The sequence below is a fragment of the Lampetra planeri genome, chromosome 25 (genome assembly GCF_965212315.1).
Source record: "Lampetra planeri chromosome 25, kcLamPlan1.2.h2, whole genome shotgun sequence".
NCBI lineage: Eukaryota > Metazoa > Chordata > Hyperoartia > Petromyzontiformes > Petromyzontidae > Lampetra > Lampetra planeri.
The window spans coordinates 7788638-7806462 of NC_136131.1; positions in this window are offsets into that span (position 1 = coordinate 7788638).

The window sequence follows — 17825 nt, forward strand, 5'->3', positions numbered from 1 at the left end:
GGCGCCGGTGGTTTGTACACCCCTCTAGGCTGAAGCCGTTTGTTGCGGTGCGGGGGCCCACGCCACGCACGCGAGGCCAAGCATGTGGGGGGTCGACCGACTCGGAGGGTCCGTCGCTGCTCTCGCCTGATGTGTTGCCGGCTGTCCCACCCACAGGTGCACCGGGAATGACGGGCTCACGCCCTGGAACCCACACAGGTGATGCCGACAGTCGCGCGACTTCAATCGCGACCTCACCTCGAATGGGACAGCCGCCACCGGATGGTCCGCCGTCCGGGGTTGCCCCGTGTGACGGGCCTGCGGCAAGGACGCGCGCTAAAATGCGCAGACTCTTATAATATACAGCAGGAAGAAAAAGAAGAAAAAAAAAAAACTTTTATTTATTTATTTTCCTTCACGTGTCATGGTCACTGTATGCTGCGTCGGTGGTGTGCTCCTTGCACACTGTGTGTGTTGTGTTGTGTGGGCGCGGTGTGTGTGTTGTGGGTGCGTTGTGTGTCGTGGGTGTGCTGTGTGTGCTGGGGGGAGTTCCTGGCTAGTTGTATATACGTGCTTTTACGGATTTCGTATTTATGCGGGGGGGGGGGGGGTGCGTCGGACATTCCTTTCGGGGGTATGGTTGTTGTTCTTGTTGTTGTTCTTCAATTTGCATTTTGTTGAAAAAAAATGAGGCACACACGGGGTCGAGGGGTAAATGTTCCTTTATTTGGAATTGTTGCAGCCGGGACGGCTGCGAGCTGTAATGGGGGGGGTGATGTAGGGCTGTTACGGGAGGGCTGTAAGTGCATACGATCCAATGGGTAACAAACACAGTGGGCGGAGTTACGGGAGTACACGGGGGGTGCCCGCAACGACGTCCGCGTCAGGCAGCCTGGGGGGGTTGGGATCCTGGTGAGGAGTATAAAGGGGGAGGACAGAGAGAGCTCGGGGCTCAGTCTGGGAACGAAGGAGGAAGAGTGAAGATCCTCTAGCTAGAGCCCTGGACTCCCCTCGACGCCGCCCTTGTCAGGGCTGCAGAGGATCGAGCCAGAGGCGTGGTTCCGTGAACCGGGGTTAGACCCTGGGACTCCGGAGACCGTAGCCCGACTCACCAGTGTCGGGCCAGTTAGCCTCCCCTAGCTCGTTAGAGGAGGACTTGGGGATAGGTGAGGTTAGCTAGGGGATATCCCCAGTTAGCCGGGTGAGGGGGCCGCTACCCCCTCTAGTGTTGTCCTGTACCGACAAGCTGAAATAAATATACGTGTGCCTCAACCTGGGTGTCCAGCGTCTTCACCGGTACTTCACAAGGAAGCTCGCTCAGGCGTGACCAGAGCCATCGCTTGGACTTTGTACCGTGATTTTAAAAAAGAAGGGACATAAAAATATTTTGGGCACTTCTGGGTGTGTGCCTGTGCGCGTGTGTGTCAATGAGAATGTGTGTGTGCCAATGAGGGTGTATGTGTGTGTCAATGAGGGTGTATGTGTGTGTCAATGAGAGTGTATGTGTGTGTGTGTGGGGGGGGGGAGCGGTGGTGTAGCGGTCAGCGCGCTGCGCTAGGAACCCGGTGACCCGAGTTCGATTCCCGCTGACGGCCACCACCGGTGACGATTATCTGAACCGGTCCTGGGCCTACCCCTGGGTCGATTATCCTGGCTTACAGCTCCCTCTCTTCCACCTCCTCCTCGACCTCCTCCTCCCTCCTCCTCCTCTATCACCTATTCTCCTCCTCTTTTTTATATCTTCACCGACATCACCGCCACCACCTTAATCATCACCTCCTCCATGTGTTGTGTATGTGCGGGTGCGTGCGCGTGGCTATGGGTACAGCGACTCGGGGCGATCGCCCAGGGCCCCGCGCTTGGGGGGTGGGCCGTGTTTAGTTTGGAGGCGTCTTGGGGGGGGGGTGGGGGGGCATACGACGCAGGTTGCCCCGGGCCCCGCCCCCCCCCCCCACTCCTATGGACGGCCCTTGCCACACTGCACTAGGAAAACCGAGTTTGATTCCCGCTCACGGCCAATATCAGTGGCGAGTGATATCAGACCGGTTCTCGGCACTGGGGAGACAAAGGCGGCCGGGCGTGGTTCTAGCCCCCCATCCACCCGCACGTAAACCGTACTGACACCCATCGGTGCTCGCCAACAGCACTTGCCCCAACTGTCTCTTCAGGTTATCACGGGGGACCTTTATCTTCTGTATGTGTCTAGGTTTGTCTATCATATATATGGTCTATAGATGTACTGCGTTCACGTTGTGTGCGTGCGCATGCATGTAAGGAAATAAAATAAACCAACGTTTGAGACGATGACACTATTTCAGCGCAGACTTATATTAATAATTCATCATTTACAGCCATTTGCTCATTTAGCTCGTGGGTGAAGGCCTCGCAACACCGTCCCTGTTACGGGAGTTAGTTGTCCAAACTTCACCATGCAGGGGCGAGGGCTGACACGACTTGCCGGTTGAGACGTCACTCGCCCGCTCGCGGTGCGCTAACCACTGCGCCACCGCTCCCCACCCCGCCACACACAAGCGGTGCGCTAACCACTGCGCCACCGCTCCCCACCCCGCCACCGCTCCCCACCCCGCCACAAGCAGCGTGGTGCGCTAACCACTGCGCCACCGCTCCCCACCCCGCAACACACAAGCAGCGTGGTGCGCTAACCACTGCGCCACCGCTCCCCACCCTGCCACACACAAGCGGTGCGCTAACCACTGCGCCACCGCTCCCCACCCCGCAACACACACGCAGCGTGGTGCGCTAACCACTGCGCCACCGCTCCCCACCCCGCCACACGCAAGCGGCGCGGTGCGCTAACCACTGCGCCACCGCTCCCCACCCTGCCACACACAAGCGGTGCGCTAACCACTGCGCCACCGCTCCCCGCCACACACATTCTTGCCCTGGCGTGTATCGTACTCACGACCCATCCAGGTGAGACGAACACGATAAGCACGGTGATTAACTCCCCCACCGCCTCCCCCCCCCACCAAATACAAATATCCCCCGTATAGCCATCATAGACTATTGGGGGCAAGTGCTGTTTGCGAGCACCCACTTATGAAGGCCGGCACGGCACACGAGGGGGTGGGTGGCCAGCACCACGCTGTGCTGATATTTACACATCGCACCAGGTACTCATTTGAGGTTGAGTCGACGTAGGGGAGGCCCAGAACCGGTTCAGATAAACGTCACGTGGTGTTGACCGCGAGCGGGAATCGAACTCTGCTTGCCGGGTTCGTGGCGCGGCGCGCTAACCACTGCGCCACCGCTCCCCACATGCACGGACACGCACCCCCCCATCACTGTTCCACCTGACTACCCCGCCCGTCTCTCACCTCCTACCCCCAATCACCCCACCCACACCCGCCCCTCCTAACTCGCTCTCTGCAGACACCCTCCGGTAATCCACACTCTCTGGCCCTCGTTTAGCCTCCAGTAACGCAGACGGGGGGAAAGCTCACTCTGCTGTGAGCTCACCTGTTGCTGCTTGTACACGGCAAGACGTGTACGGTGTGGGTGTGTGGGGTGTGTGGTGTGTGTGGTGTGTGTGGTGTGTGTGGTGTGTGTGGTGTGTGGTGTGTGGTGTGTGTGTGGTGTGTGGTGTGTGTGTGGTGTGTGGTGTGTGTGGTGTGTGTGGTGTGTGTGGTGTGTGTGTGTGGTGTGTGTGTGTGGTGTGTGTGTGGTGTGTGTGTGGTGTGTGTGTGGTGTGTGTGTGGTGTGTGTGGTGTGTGTGTGTGGTGTGTGTGGTGTGTGTGGTGTGTGTGTGTATGTGTGGTGTGTGTGTGGTGTGTGTGTGGTGTGTGGTGTGTGTATGTGTGGTGTGGTGTGTGTATGCTGCAGATGGCAGCGTCAGTTATGCAACCACGGAATCCGCACAGCGCGGATGCGCGTGCAGAGACTATCGCCGTTGTCGACCAATTCAATGTCGCGTGTCGATTATTCGCGTAGGGAGGAAAGCGCTGCAGCGGCAGCCGCGCGGATTTCGCCCCCAACCGCTGCACCACCGCTCCGCGTGCACTCGGCAACGCGAGCGGGCTGATGGGGCGGGAGTGGTCGTGGCGGAAGAAGCCCACGGGGCTATGTGCTTCGGGTTTGAGTTCGCGACGAGTCTGCGTTGGTGGAGGGGGGGGGCAGGGAGGGGTGTACGGGGGGGGGGGGTGGAGAGGGGGGATGGGGGGGTGACAGGCAAGTGGAACGTGAAGAGGTGTCTCCGTGTGTGCAGGGCTGGGTGTGTGTGCTCGCGAGTGCAGGCAAAGACAATGATCCCCCGTGTAGCCTTTCGCAGGCTGTTGGGACAAGTGCTTTGATGGCCAGCGCGGCACACGAGGGGGTGGGTGGCCGGCACCACGCCCGGCCGCCTTTGTTGTAAAAGTTAACACGTTCAAACACGTGATGCTTGTTGCTAATGAGTGTGCGTATTTGCGGCGAACCGGTAACCGGTTTTACATTCGGTTACCGGTAATGCAAGACACCCTGGAACAAGCTACACACACTCGCATGCATGCACCTGTGCATACACGCATATACACATACCAACACACACACACACATAGACACACACGCTCTGATATCATCACACAAGACAAACACAAAGACTTTTGGGGCAAGTGCTGTTAGCGAGTAGCACCTATGAAGGCCGTGGCACACGAGAGGGATCGATGCCGGCACCACGCCCGGCTGCCTTTGTCTCTCTAGTAGCGATGTTTACACAGCTCACCAACTACTCATTTGAGGCTGAGTCTACCTAAGGGAGGCCCAGGACGGGTTCGGATAATCTTCACTGGTGTTGATGGCCGTGCATGGAACTCGGAGTCTCCGAGTTCGTGGTGCATTGCGCTAACCACTGCGCCACCGCTCCCCCCTCCGTGCATATCCACACATACAGACACACACGCAACAACAATAACAACAGCAACCGCCATGCACCACTAAGTGGCGGTGACGTCACCACGGCTCTTGTGCCAGGCTATGTGCACGTTAATGCCACGTGAAGTGTCGAACGCCCGCTGGCAGGAGGTCACGGCACAGACCCAGGTGCCACGGGGTTGACTGACTGAGATGACAGGCAGATCCACCACCTGGGCCCCCTACACACACACGCGTACACACGTACACCACTCACCCACCCAAGGCATAAGTGGGGAGAGGCAGAGAGAGGGTGGGGGGAACACGACAAATGTGAAAACACCAGTCTCTTGACAAGCGCGTCTCTCTATTCGAGAGAAAGAAATATAGAAATACCGCTCCCTCCCTCCCTCCCTCTGGCGGAGTGGGGTGAGTGACGAAACCCGGGGCACTTCTCCTCTCCTCTGGCCCTCTCACCTGCCCCTGCCGAGGAACCAGTCCGACCGGGCGCGTGTGCAGAGGGCCGCATGGGGGAGGGAGGGAGTGAGTGAGGAGGGGGGGCATGCGTTGCGGGTGACAGGTAAATGGGAGGCGGAGAGAGAATTTGTGTCAGTGGGGGAGCGGTGGTGTAGCGGTTAGCGCGCTGCGCTACGAACCCAGCGACCCGAATTCGATTCCCGCTCGAGGCCAACACCAGTGACGATTGTCTGAACCGGTCCTGGGCCTCCGCTAGATCGACTCAGCCTCAAATGAGTACCTGGTGCGGTGTGTAAACATCGCCACTAGGGAGTTAAAGGCGACCGGGCGTGATGTTGGCCACCCAAACCCCCTCGTGTGCCTTACTGGGCTTCATAAGTGCTCGCTAACAGCACTTACCCCAACATTTTGTTCAGGCTATACGGGGGGTCTTTGTCTTTGTGTGTTAAGGTGCTCGCTAACAGCACTTGCCCCAACGGTCGTGTAAGGCTACACGGGGGATCTGTGCCCCCCCCCCACCACCATCTGACCGATTGACCTGGGGCCAGGGAGGGGAGGGAGGGAGGGGAGGGAGGGGCAAGGGGAGGAGGGCCCCGCGCGCGTGAGTCGAGTCGCGCGCGCGGGGCCCTTTGTTATTGGGGCCATTGTGTCGGGCACGCCAATTGTTCGTTAAACAACAACAACAACAGCACAACACGTGAAGACACTTGGGTTATTTCAGACGCTGTCTTCCCGACAGACCTGCTCTTCACCTGAGGACGGCTGCTTGCGTTGTGGCCGAAACGTCGTGAGAATTATTTTATTATGTTTTATTTTTATTATTTTATTATTTCCCTTCTACGTGATGACTTTACCGAAAGAACCAAGAAGACACTTGGGTCCCTCGTGGTGAAACCTCGCGTCGCTTCACCACGTTGGGAGGGAGGAGGATGGAGCGGGGGGGGGGGCAAGGGGGGGGGGGATGTCAACGAAGTCACGTGGTGGTGCCGGCCCCCCAACCGCACTCAGCTGCACGCACGCGCGGGGGGACGGCCGCTGGGGGTTGAATGGGAGCGAGCGGGCGAGCGAGAGAGACAGGGAGATGGGAGGGGGTTGGCGCTACGGGGGGTTACGGGTTCGCGAAATGTGGAGGTGATTGTGGCGTGACGCGCGGGGCCTTACTGCCCCTACTTACCCCCCCCCCAGCCCGTTGGGCAACGATCTCAGCGCCACCGAACCATCAACGGGGAGAGCGGTCGGTTGCGTATTGCCCGAAGCGCGACAATGGTTGCCGCGAGCCGTTGGGTTGCAGAGTTGGTTGGGTTGAGTATTGGGGGTCACGCGTGGCTTTAAACCGTGGAGGTCGAGCATTGCCTGGAGGTGTGCTGTCTGTCTGAGCGCGGGGTTTTCGTCTCCAACCCCATGCTCGACCCCCCCCCCTTCGCCCCCCCCCCATGGATCTGGCACTGGGGTCAGAATCGCCATCGTTTGTTCTCGATTTCTGCTCCGCAATCTCCTTACGTGGGGGGCAAGCACACGCATGACACACACACACCTACGTGTGACACGCCTCGTAACTTAGACCTCCGAATTTCACAGGCTCATTCTAGTCGCTTCACAGCGCACGTGTAGCTATCGCTGGCCAGCACCACGCCCGGCCGCCTTTGTCTCCCCAGTGCTGATGTTTTACGCAAACGCAGCGGGTACTAATTTGAGGCCGAGTCAACCTATGGGGAGGCCCACGATCGGTTTCCATATACAGTGGTGCAGTCGTCACCGACGTTTTTGGCTGCGAGCGGGAATCGAACTCGGGTTGCCGTATTTGTCGCACAGTGGGAAGGTCACTGAGCCCGCTCACCATACGGCCTCTGACAAAGACAACGTCGAATCTTGACTTAAAGCTTTCGTGACTGCAGGAATTCATATTCTTTGGGTCTTTCGGTAAAGTCGCGTAGATAGGGTCAAAGAAAATATTTTTTGTTATTTTTGTGTGATTTTCTTTGAGCCTATCTACGTGACTTTACCGAAAGACCCAAATAATATAAAGACAAAGTTCCTCCGTATAGCCCTAACAGACTATCGGGGCAAGTGCTGTTAGCGAGCACCTATAAAGGGCCGACACGGCACACGAGGGGGTGGGTGGCACCACGCCCGGCCGCCTTTGTCTCCCTAGTGGCGATGTTTGACACACACCGCACCAGCGACTCATTTGAGGCTGACCCGAGCTAAGGGAGGCCCAGGACGGGTTCAGATAATCGTCACCGGTGTTGATGGTCGTGAGCGGGGATGGAACTCGGGTCTCCAGGTTCGTAGTGCAGCGCGCTAACCTCTACACTACAGCTCCCCTAACACACACACACACACACCGTGCTCACACACACACACACTGCTCACACACACACACAGAGTGCCCTTCGGGTATAATCAGGCCGAATGGCTCCGTGAATTAAAACGGACGTCGCAGACTAAAACTTTTTAGCCGAGACAAACTTTCCGAGCAACTAAATATCTGTTCATCTCCCCTCTTCTCTCCAACGTCTCCCCCCCCCCATCATCTCCCCGACGTCTCCTCCCCACATCTCCCCCCCATCATCTCCCCAACGCCTCCTCCCCACATCTCCCCCTCCATCATCTCCCCAACGCCTCCTCCCCACATCTCCCCCCCCTCCCCATCATCTCCCCAACGCCTCCCCCCACATCTCCCACCATCATCTCCCCTCCTCTCCCCAACGCCCCCCCCCCCACAGCTCCCCCCCTCCCCATCATCTCCCCAACGCCTCCTCCCCACATCTCCCACCATCATCTCCCCGGCTATAAATCCTCTTCACCCCTTTCCCCTCGAATCGGGAACTCAGGGAAAAGAGGGGAGTCGAGCCCAGATGTTTCCTCTTCGGGCGGGGGGGGGTGGGGGGAGTGATTATTTAATAAACAATATCAATATTACATTCAAGCACAATCATCGCGTCTCGTGCACCCCCCCCCATCCACCCCTTTCCTCCCTCCCCCCCTTAACCACCTTCGCACGAATCTCTCCATGCACACTTGAGACGCTGTCAGGAGAGAGTGGCTGTGCGCTCGCCTGCTGCTGCGGCAGAGACACAGGCGCGGCCACTGCAACTCGCATCCCTCACCCCAGTGCTGGCGGAAGGTGCCCTCCATTGGAAGGAGCGCTAGACGAGGGTTTTTGGCCTACTCTTCCACGCTGGAGCAATCGGACCCATGATCTAACACAGTGTGGGGGGGGGGGCTTGTCTATAGACAAGCTGATAGTTCACGCGCATTGATTCAAGCAAGCCTGACTACTGATGGGACACTGCGTGTCGAAACTGGTCCCGGTTTTTTGTCTCGTGTTGAACCAATGCTGCTGAACTATTCACTGATGGAATGTACGAAAACGAATACTTTAATTTCTTTGTAACATGGAGGGGGAGCTATCAAGAGGAGATGTAACGCATTATTTATTTTACGTGTTACTTACATTCACAAACAACGACTCTCAATGATTATACACAAAGAGGGGAGGGAGTCGGAGCGAGCCGAGTTTGTAACTCCACGCGGGGCCGTCCCAGACAAGACTCTCCACGGTTCTGTCTCGCCCAGCTTGTGGCCATGGTCATTGCCCAGGGCCTCCACGTGTCTCCGCGTGTCTCCTCGTGTCTCCACGCGTGTCTCCAGTCTGTCTCCACGTGTCTCCGCGTGTCTCCACGTGTCTCCAGTCTGTCTCCGCGTGTCTCTCCCGTGTCTCCGCGTGTCTCCGCGTGTCTACAGTCTGTCTCCACGTGTCTCCACGTGTCTCCTCGTGTCTCCGCGTGTCTCCACGCGTGTCTCCACGTGTCTCGTGTTTGACAAGATAAAGGTTCGCCCGATCATTTTACAGACTGTTGGGGCAAATGGCTACCATCGAGCACCTATGAAAACCGGAACGACTCACTACGCTGGTAGTGGTAGCTACAGGGTCACGACCGGCCGTCTTTGTCTTCCTTATTCTGATGTTTACACGTCGCACCCGCTTCTCGTTTCAGGCTGAGTCGACATAGCGCAGGCCCAGGACTGGTTCAGGCATCACTCGCCACTGATGTTATCCGTGGCCCGGGAATCGAACTCGGGCCGCTGAGTGCGGAGCGCTGAGACGCGGTGCTGGCTAGCAGCACTTGCCCCAACAGTCCATGTAGGTTTACATGGGGCATCTTTGTCTTTGTATCGAACCATGCCCCGCTGCTCCCCCCCCCGCCCCCGCCCCCCTCCTACCTCACCCACCCCTCCAGGCCCCCACTTAAGAGGTCTGGTTACGAACTACCCCTGTGGTGATGGGAGGGTGGTTTGCTTGTGCAAGGAGCAACTGAGATGGACTGTGGTGGCCTGGGGTGGGGGTGGGGGTGAGGGTGGGGGGTGAAGGGGAGGGGCTGTGCGGTCACGCTTAAGCGCGCAGCTAATTAATGGAAATTGTGACGATGATGTTGATGACGGCGATGATTACGAAGAAGACAAACGATGATCAGGGAGACGACGACAACAACCACGATGGTGGGGACACAGTATCTGCTTATTCGCCTTTCATTCAATACAAAGACAAAGATCGCCCAGTATAGCCTTAACAGACTGTGGGGGCAAGTGCTGTTAGCGAGCACCTATAAAGGCCGGCACGGCACACGAGGGGGTCGGTGGCCAGCACCACGGCCGGCCGCCTTTGTCTCCCCAGTGGCGATGTTTACACACCGCACTAAGTAATACTTTGAGGCTGAGTCGACCTAGCGGAGGCCCAGGACCGGTTCTGATAATCGTCACCGGTGTTGGCCGTTTTCGGGAGTCGAACTCGGATCGCCGGGTTCGTAGCGCAGCGAGCTCACCCTTACACTACCGCTCATTGACACACACACACACACAAGTCGCAAACATATAAAGACTCGTATACAAACACGTATAATCTATAACGTATACAGCTTACGTTAGGCGCTGGTCAAATATATTGTTTATACGAGGACACGATCTGAGCAGCGGAGGCAACACGCGTGGAGCACCACGCAAGCATTGGGATCGGTTTTTGGCGGCAGCAAGGTCACGCGTGTTGCTCACAGCCAACGAATAAAGAAAATCCTGGGTTCGATTCCCAAATCGGGTGCCTTTCTGCGTGGAGTCTGCGTGTTCTCTCTCTTTCTCTCTCTTTTTTATATATTTTTTTAAAAAAAATTACGATCAGTGGAAACAAGAAGATGCTCGGTGTATTCGGCACTTTGCTTCGTTCATCATTTCGCATCTTTTCATTTTATTTTTTTCTCTCTGCTCCTCCTGTTCTGCGTGGGTTTTCCAGGGGGCTCCGGTATTTCCCCCCGTAGCTAAAAGTAAAAAAAACCGCCACAAATCCAAAAGTAAAAACTGGTTTCGTCCAAACATCGCAATAGTCAAAATGTATCTGCTCGATTTCGAGCGCACACAGCAGCGACATCCACCCTTGGGAGGATCCTGTTGACAACTTGGCAGGATCCTCTTGAAAACGAGTCACGAGACTCAGTGATGAGCACGGATGGCTACGTACGGTGCGAAAGAACTTCAGCATACACACGTGCATGCGTCAGGCGAGGCGTTTCCTGCGTAAACAAGTATCAATATCAACAAACAAACAATATTTTTAAATCCTTTATATTAAGTTCAATTGCTTGCTTGCACGCTTACGACCGTGCTAATCTTTCGGTCGTTTTTAACCCACTACCCGTGATCCAATCGAGCTGACATTTTGCACACAGACTCGTTGTGCGTGACAATTTATTTTCGTGAATTTTTTTTTACAATTTTTTACACTTTTTAGGAATTTTTTTTTTCATATTTCATTTTAAATACCAATGTGATACAAATTAAACTCTTACTCAAGAAAAACAGAAATGAATAATAACATAAAATCGATGCCATGCATATAAAGGATTTATAGTGAAAAACTTAGTTTTTACGGGTTAAATTTTTAATGATTTATTTCTGAGTCAGGCCACGTGATCATGATCTGGCAAAAAACAAGTTATGTTAGAAGACCCTCCACCACCCAACCGCATTGCCACGTGTGTGGGGGGGCACAATCGTCTGTGATTGGTTCGGGCTCGCTCCCCCGTACGGGTGTCAGAGCAATCACGAATCACGGCCAACTTTCGTATCACTCGGAGCGAGTCACAATTGTGAATTCGTGGAACGCGATTCTCACCGCTTGGCTCTCGGTCCTCCTGGCAAATGCGGGTCGAGGCGCTACTAAAGTTTTGGCCGTGAACACAGCGAGGGCTGTGGCTCGTTGTTGACATTGCGTACGCACGTGACAGTGTCATCATATATATGTCATCATCATCATCATTATCATCACAAGGTGTCCACTTCGCACCTCGGCATTTGTTCAAGTCGTGCAGCCGCATCTTGCTGGCACCGACCTCTAAATGCCGTCAATCTGCGAGCTCCTCCTCTCTTTCCGGGTTCCTTCCATTTTTTTCCGAACAACACCCACACTTTTGTAATTTTGTGTTATTTGCAGGCACGTTAAACGATGCTGAACACGCGTGTTCTTGAAGATATTCGGTGCGGTCGTACAGCTGATTCGCTTGCTATTCACGAATGTTATTGCACCCTGCCATTACTCCCTTCTCCTTTGCGTTCCTCGCTCAGCAATATACAATATACATATTTACTCGACTGTATAGTAGTGGGGAGCGGTCGTGTAGTGGTCAGCGGGATTAGCTGCGAACGCTGACAAACCCGAGTTCGATTCCAGCTCACGGTCACCAACACCAGTGACGATTATCTGAACCGGTCCTGGGTTGTTTCGGTGTGTCAAACATCGCCCACTGGGGAGACTAAGGCGGTCGGGCGTGGTGCTGCCCACCCACCCGCTCGCGCGCCGTTCCGACCTTCATAAGTTTGCTCGCTATTACAGCACTTGCCCAAACAGTCTGTGAAAGGCTATACGGGGGATCTTTGTCTTCTTGTTGTGTCCGCCTATACGTCTGTCCGCGTGTCTGTCCGTGCGTCATTATCTCTCTTATCTCGAGTGTGGGTGTGACTGACAGCGGTGTTGCAGAGGGCGACATATATTTTACCCCTCCACCCCCACATCACCCCCACCCACCCCCATTCCTATCTCTCACCCTTCCTCGCCTCTCCCCACCAACGTCCTGGGCCCCTGCCACGGGAACGTAGAATTTCCACCGGTTGGCGAATATTTGAACCGATCCTGCACCCCCCCTCAGCATTGGGGAAAGACAAAGGCGGACCGGGCGTCGGTGTTTGTGGCCACACCACACCCGTACATGCGCCGTGCCGGCTTTCGTAGGGTGCTCGCTGACCAGCACTTGCCCCAGCAGTCCGCCGAAGGCTATACTGGGGGGGGGGGGGGGGGAGCTTTGCCTTTGCTTGGTGAACTTTGGTTGTCTTGCAGAACCCGCCTTTGTTTGGTTCTTACTGTCTTCTACTCTCGTTCTGGCTCCGATTTTGTTTATTTACTTGAGACGTCCCCACCCCCTCCCCCCCACTCTTCTCTCGCTCGCTTCTGCTGAGTGTGGAAAGATGTTTCTTGGCTGGACGCTCTGTATCGTGTCATACTCTTCGAGTAAACACAGACTCACACACACGTACACACACACACTGACTGTCACACCCTCACGCACACACACACACTGACTAACACACACGCGTACTCACACACGGACTCAAACGTACACACACCACACACACAAAGACTCACACACACGTACACAGAGACAACGTTTCGCCTGAACAGACTGTTGGGGCAAGTGCTGTTAGCGGCCAGCACGGCACACGATAGGGGTGGGTAGCAACCATGCCCGGCCGCCTTTGTCTCCCTCGTGACAGACGGACACACACTCACTCACACACGTGGGCCGGGGAGGCGTGGTGGAGATGAACGGCACTGATAAGTTGAGCGATCCCCGCTCAGTGTCTGACTCTAATCCCAGCGTTTATGCTGTAAAAACAGGGTGGGGGCGGGGGGGGCAGCTGGGGGGGGGATAGGGGTGAGGGAGGGGGGGAATAAGGTGGGGGGCGGGGGGCGGGGGGGTCTCCTTCTCCGCTGAACCCCTCGGCTGATGAGCGGTGGTGATGTGCCTAGGCAACATCAACCAACACACGGGTGAGGGTGTACATGGTACAGGGTTAGTAGGGTGTACATGGTACAGGGTTAGTAGGGTGTACATGGTACAGGGTTAGTAGGGTGTACATGGTACAGGGCTAGGGCTTTTGGGGGAGCGTGTGTAAGTTAGAGTGGTTAGGATTTAGGAGTAAGGATGCGGGTTTGTTGTTGTTGTTGTTGTAGGTGTTGTGGAGTTTAAAAGTGTTGTGTTCAGGTTAAGGGTTTAGAGTTTGGGCGTAGGGTCACGTTGGAAGGTTCGAGTTGATGGTCACGGAGTAGAGTGACTAGTCACGGGGTAGGGTGACTGGTCACGGGGTAGGGTGACTGGTCACGGGATAGGGTGACTGGTCACGGGGTAGGGTTAGTGGTCACGGTGTAGGGCAGGGGTCGGCAACCAAAATAACAAGAAGAGCCATTTCTTTCCAATTCGGTACAAAATTCAGTAATTCAAGAGCCGCAATGCATCTGAGTACATACTGTACATACGTACATATCGTCAAGAAGCAGTCCGTAAAGAGCCGCATGCGGCTCCGGAGCCGTAGGTTGCCGACCCCTGGTGTAGGGGTATGGTGTGTGGTCAGGGTTTAGGGGTAGGGTGAGTGGTCACGGTGTAGGGGTATGGTGTTTGGTCAGGGTTTAGGGGTAGGGTGAGTGGTCACGGGGTGCAGACATCGCACGTGTTTACACGCTATGAATAAGGGCTATTGTCCGAAACGTCGCCTATTATATAGTTTCTCTTTTAAGGTCCAACCGCCCCCCCCCCCCACCACATTGTTATTGACGAACGTATTGAGTTGTTTCCTTTGTGTGGCGAGGTTTACACACCGCACGGGTCCGCATTTCAGGCTGAGTCGACCTAGGGGTGCCCCAAGACCGGTGTTGGCCGTGAGTGGGTATACACACAGGTATACAGACAGGCACACACAGATACACACAGATACACACAGACATGGGTACACACACGGGTACACACATACACGTGTACACACACACACGGACACACACACACGCACACACACGTGTACACACACACACACAGACACACAGACACACGTGTACACACAGACACACGTGTACACACAGACACACGTGTAAACACAGACACACACGTGTACACACACACACACGTGTACACACACACACACGTGTACACACACACGTGTACACACACACACACACACGTATACACACACACACGTGTACACACGTGTACACACACACACGTGCACACACACACACACACGTGTACACACGGGTACACACGTGTACACACACAGAGACTGAAGTGCTGAGTGGTGGAACTCGTTTTGCGAGCCGGCTTCTCTCCGCGGTACCCGGTACCTAGCCGACACGGGATCGTGCTCGAGGCTGAGCTCCGTGTCGAGAGTGGAGGGAGTGGAGGGGGTGGAGGGAGTGGAGGGGGTGGAGGGGGTGGAGGGGGTGGAGGGAGTGGAGGGGGTGGAGGGGGTGGAGGGGATGGAGGGAGTGGAGGGGGTGGAGGGGGTGGAGGGGGTGGAGGGAGTGGAGGGAGTGGAGGGAGTGGAGGGAGTGGAGGGGGTGGAGGGGGTGGAGGGGATGGAGGGAGTGGAGGGGAGTGGAGGGGGTGGAGGGAGTGGAGGGGAGGCGACACGCGGGAGGTGTCTGGAAGTGACCGGCCCTGGGCAGCCCACGAGCTCCAATACAGCGCAAAAAATTAAGTGAGCAAAACAAATTTCGATGTAAAGCTTTCGTCACTGCAGGGATTCATCTTCTTGGTTCTTTCGGTAAAGTCACGTAGAAGGGAAATAATAAAAGAATAAAAATAAAACATAATAAATAAAAGAATTTTATAATAATAAAACATAATAAAATAAAATAATTTTATAATAACAAAACATAATAAAAGAAATTAATTTTATTTTGTTTTATTTCTTATTATTTTATTATTTCCCTTCTACGTGACTTTACCGAAAGAACCAAGAAGATGAGTAAAACAAGTTCCACCCGATGGTTCGCTTGGTGTAGTCACTGGCAGGCCGGGTTGAGACCATCAGCTCTCGACGCTTGGGAACCCGGTTCGATCACGGGCAGTGGCTGGAACTCGGATTCCAACCTCGGTTCTCACCCGTGCCGGCTTCGGTGTCTCTGCTATGGCCATTGTGAACCTCGCGCGAGAGAGAAGGAGAGACACCCAGACCCTGGGCTCGAAACCAGGTACTCACCCTTGCTGGTTCAGTGTCTCTAGCACGGCCATCGTGAACCACCATTCTGACCGACTCCCCGGGACATCTGTTGAAAAAGAGGTTTATTGCTAATCGGATTCCTGCAGTATAAATAAAGATTATAATAATTGAAAATAGGTTTTCCACATTTTTCTGGCAACAAAACAGCTGTGTTAAGATGTTAAAACACCGAACTGAAACCTTTTACAAGGAATTATGTCTGCATTAGCCACAACACTTGTGGTCAGAATGCAAACAAAAAACATACTCTGATAATATATGCATTGTCTTTTAAACTGATTGGTCCACACCAGAGACAGCTTTCTTTAGAGCCTCGTCTCAAAACGGTGTTAGACCAGAGGACGCCAAAAGGCGTACAGCACAAAGACAATGCCACTATCAGAGTAATGCGAGCTCGGGGTGAGCAGCTACATTATGGGACCTCCTTTCCCAGTACCTATTCTAATAATGCTGAAGCCATGCACTGCATGCAGTCCATTTCTAAGAAAAGAAAAAACGAGAATTTTACGCTTGTAGAACGTACAGTCTACTGTATATGTATTCATCAAAACGTGGTTTGACCGCCTGTTCCAGCCACAGACATCTTTCTCAACACGGGGCGAGAGGTCTTGCGAAACGGGGCGCAGGTGACGATGTTTACAGCCACCACCCCGCAGGCAAAGTCGACGTGGGGTGCTGTTCGCAGCTCCAGTTCCCAGCCCTGGGATACAAATGAACCCCACCCGAGCGCGGTTGGCTACGTACGGTGCGAAAGAAGTTCAGCATGTGGCCGGGTGCACGGAACACACGTGCCGCCGTGGCGAGATATTAACTACCTCGCCTGCTCTACAGGAGGTCGCGACACTGACGGGACCTCCTGTACACGGACAAGTGCGACCACCGCATTCACGATTTGACGTGGGCTATGTGAGAGGACGCGGGTTGACCGTGGTGGTGGTGGTGACGCCGTACCTACACCGCCGTCGTCTTTAATCCGCCTCTCTGGCGAGTGGGGTTGGTGGCCCATGCAGAGACTGCGCGTGCGAGACTCCGGATCTGATGGGTCATGGGCGAGGCGTGGTTGGCACGGACCCCAGCGGAAGGCATTCAATGTGGGCCACCGGTCCACTTGCCAAAGGCGCTGACTCCCAGTGGCGAGCGATACGTAAACTTTATCCCTGGAGCCCGTGTCCCTGTGTCCCGATGGCTCTGGGAGGTGTAAGGGGGTGGGACACTTCATCCGGCAGTGGATCGATCGTGGCTTATAATGATGACGATAATGATGACGCAGTGTGGAAGGATCCATCACGTGAGCAATCACTGGACGGACCAAGGAGAGATGGAATTATTGTTTCGGAAAAAGAGTCAACGTGTCTGCTCAATCTGGATTTGAAGTTTTCGTGACTGCAGGGATCCATACTCTTTGGTTCTCTCGGTAAAGTCACGTGGGTAGAAAATCAAATAAATTAAATCACGGCGTTTCGGGCGCAACACAAGCGTCCGTCATCAGGTGGGACAACCACAAATGAGCATTGAGGCGGTGCTCATTTGGCCAGCGGTGGACATTCCACGATCCTATGGCGAGGGCCGGGATGGCATGTCTATCCAGAGGATAACCACAGGCGACCCCGCAAGTATGATGGGAGCGAGCAAGCGAGCGGTATTCACGTGTTCGCTCTCGAAATATCCCACGCGTTCCTCCTCCTCCTCCTCCTCTCTCTTTGGGTCTCTCGCTCTCAAGAACAGAATCAGAATCTTCATGTACACTGGAGGAATCCGACGAGCCGCAAAGCTCTTTGTCCACTTACAGATGTGGCAGGCGCTCAAAACAATAATCGGTGGCCCGGAATGGCACGAAAACCGCTGCGCCACCGCTCACAGCATAGCGCCATCTAAAAGCGAATGTAAAAAAAAAATACACGTATATAATATCAAAAAATAACACTTACAGAATATAAAAAATAACGCAAAAAAATACACTTAATATAAAAAAATAACACTTATAATATAAAAAAAGAACACGTATATATACATACAAAAAAACCACTTATATAATATAAAAAAATAACACGTATAAAATGTAAAAAAAACTACGACCACAACATTGCGACGGCAAAGATGAGGATGATTTCCATCTGCTGACCGCGACTCCCAGGCGCGCATCAGGAGCGGCCGTCAGTCACAACAGGAAGAGGAGATCGGTTGGCCGCGCGGTTGACGATCGA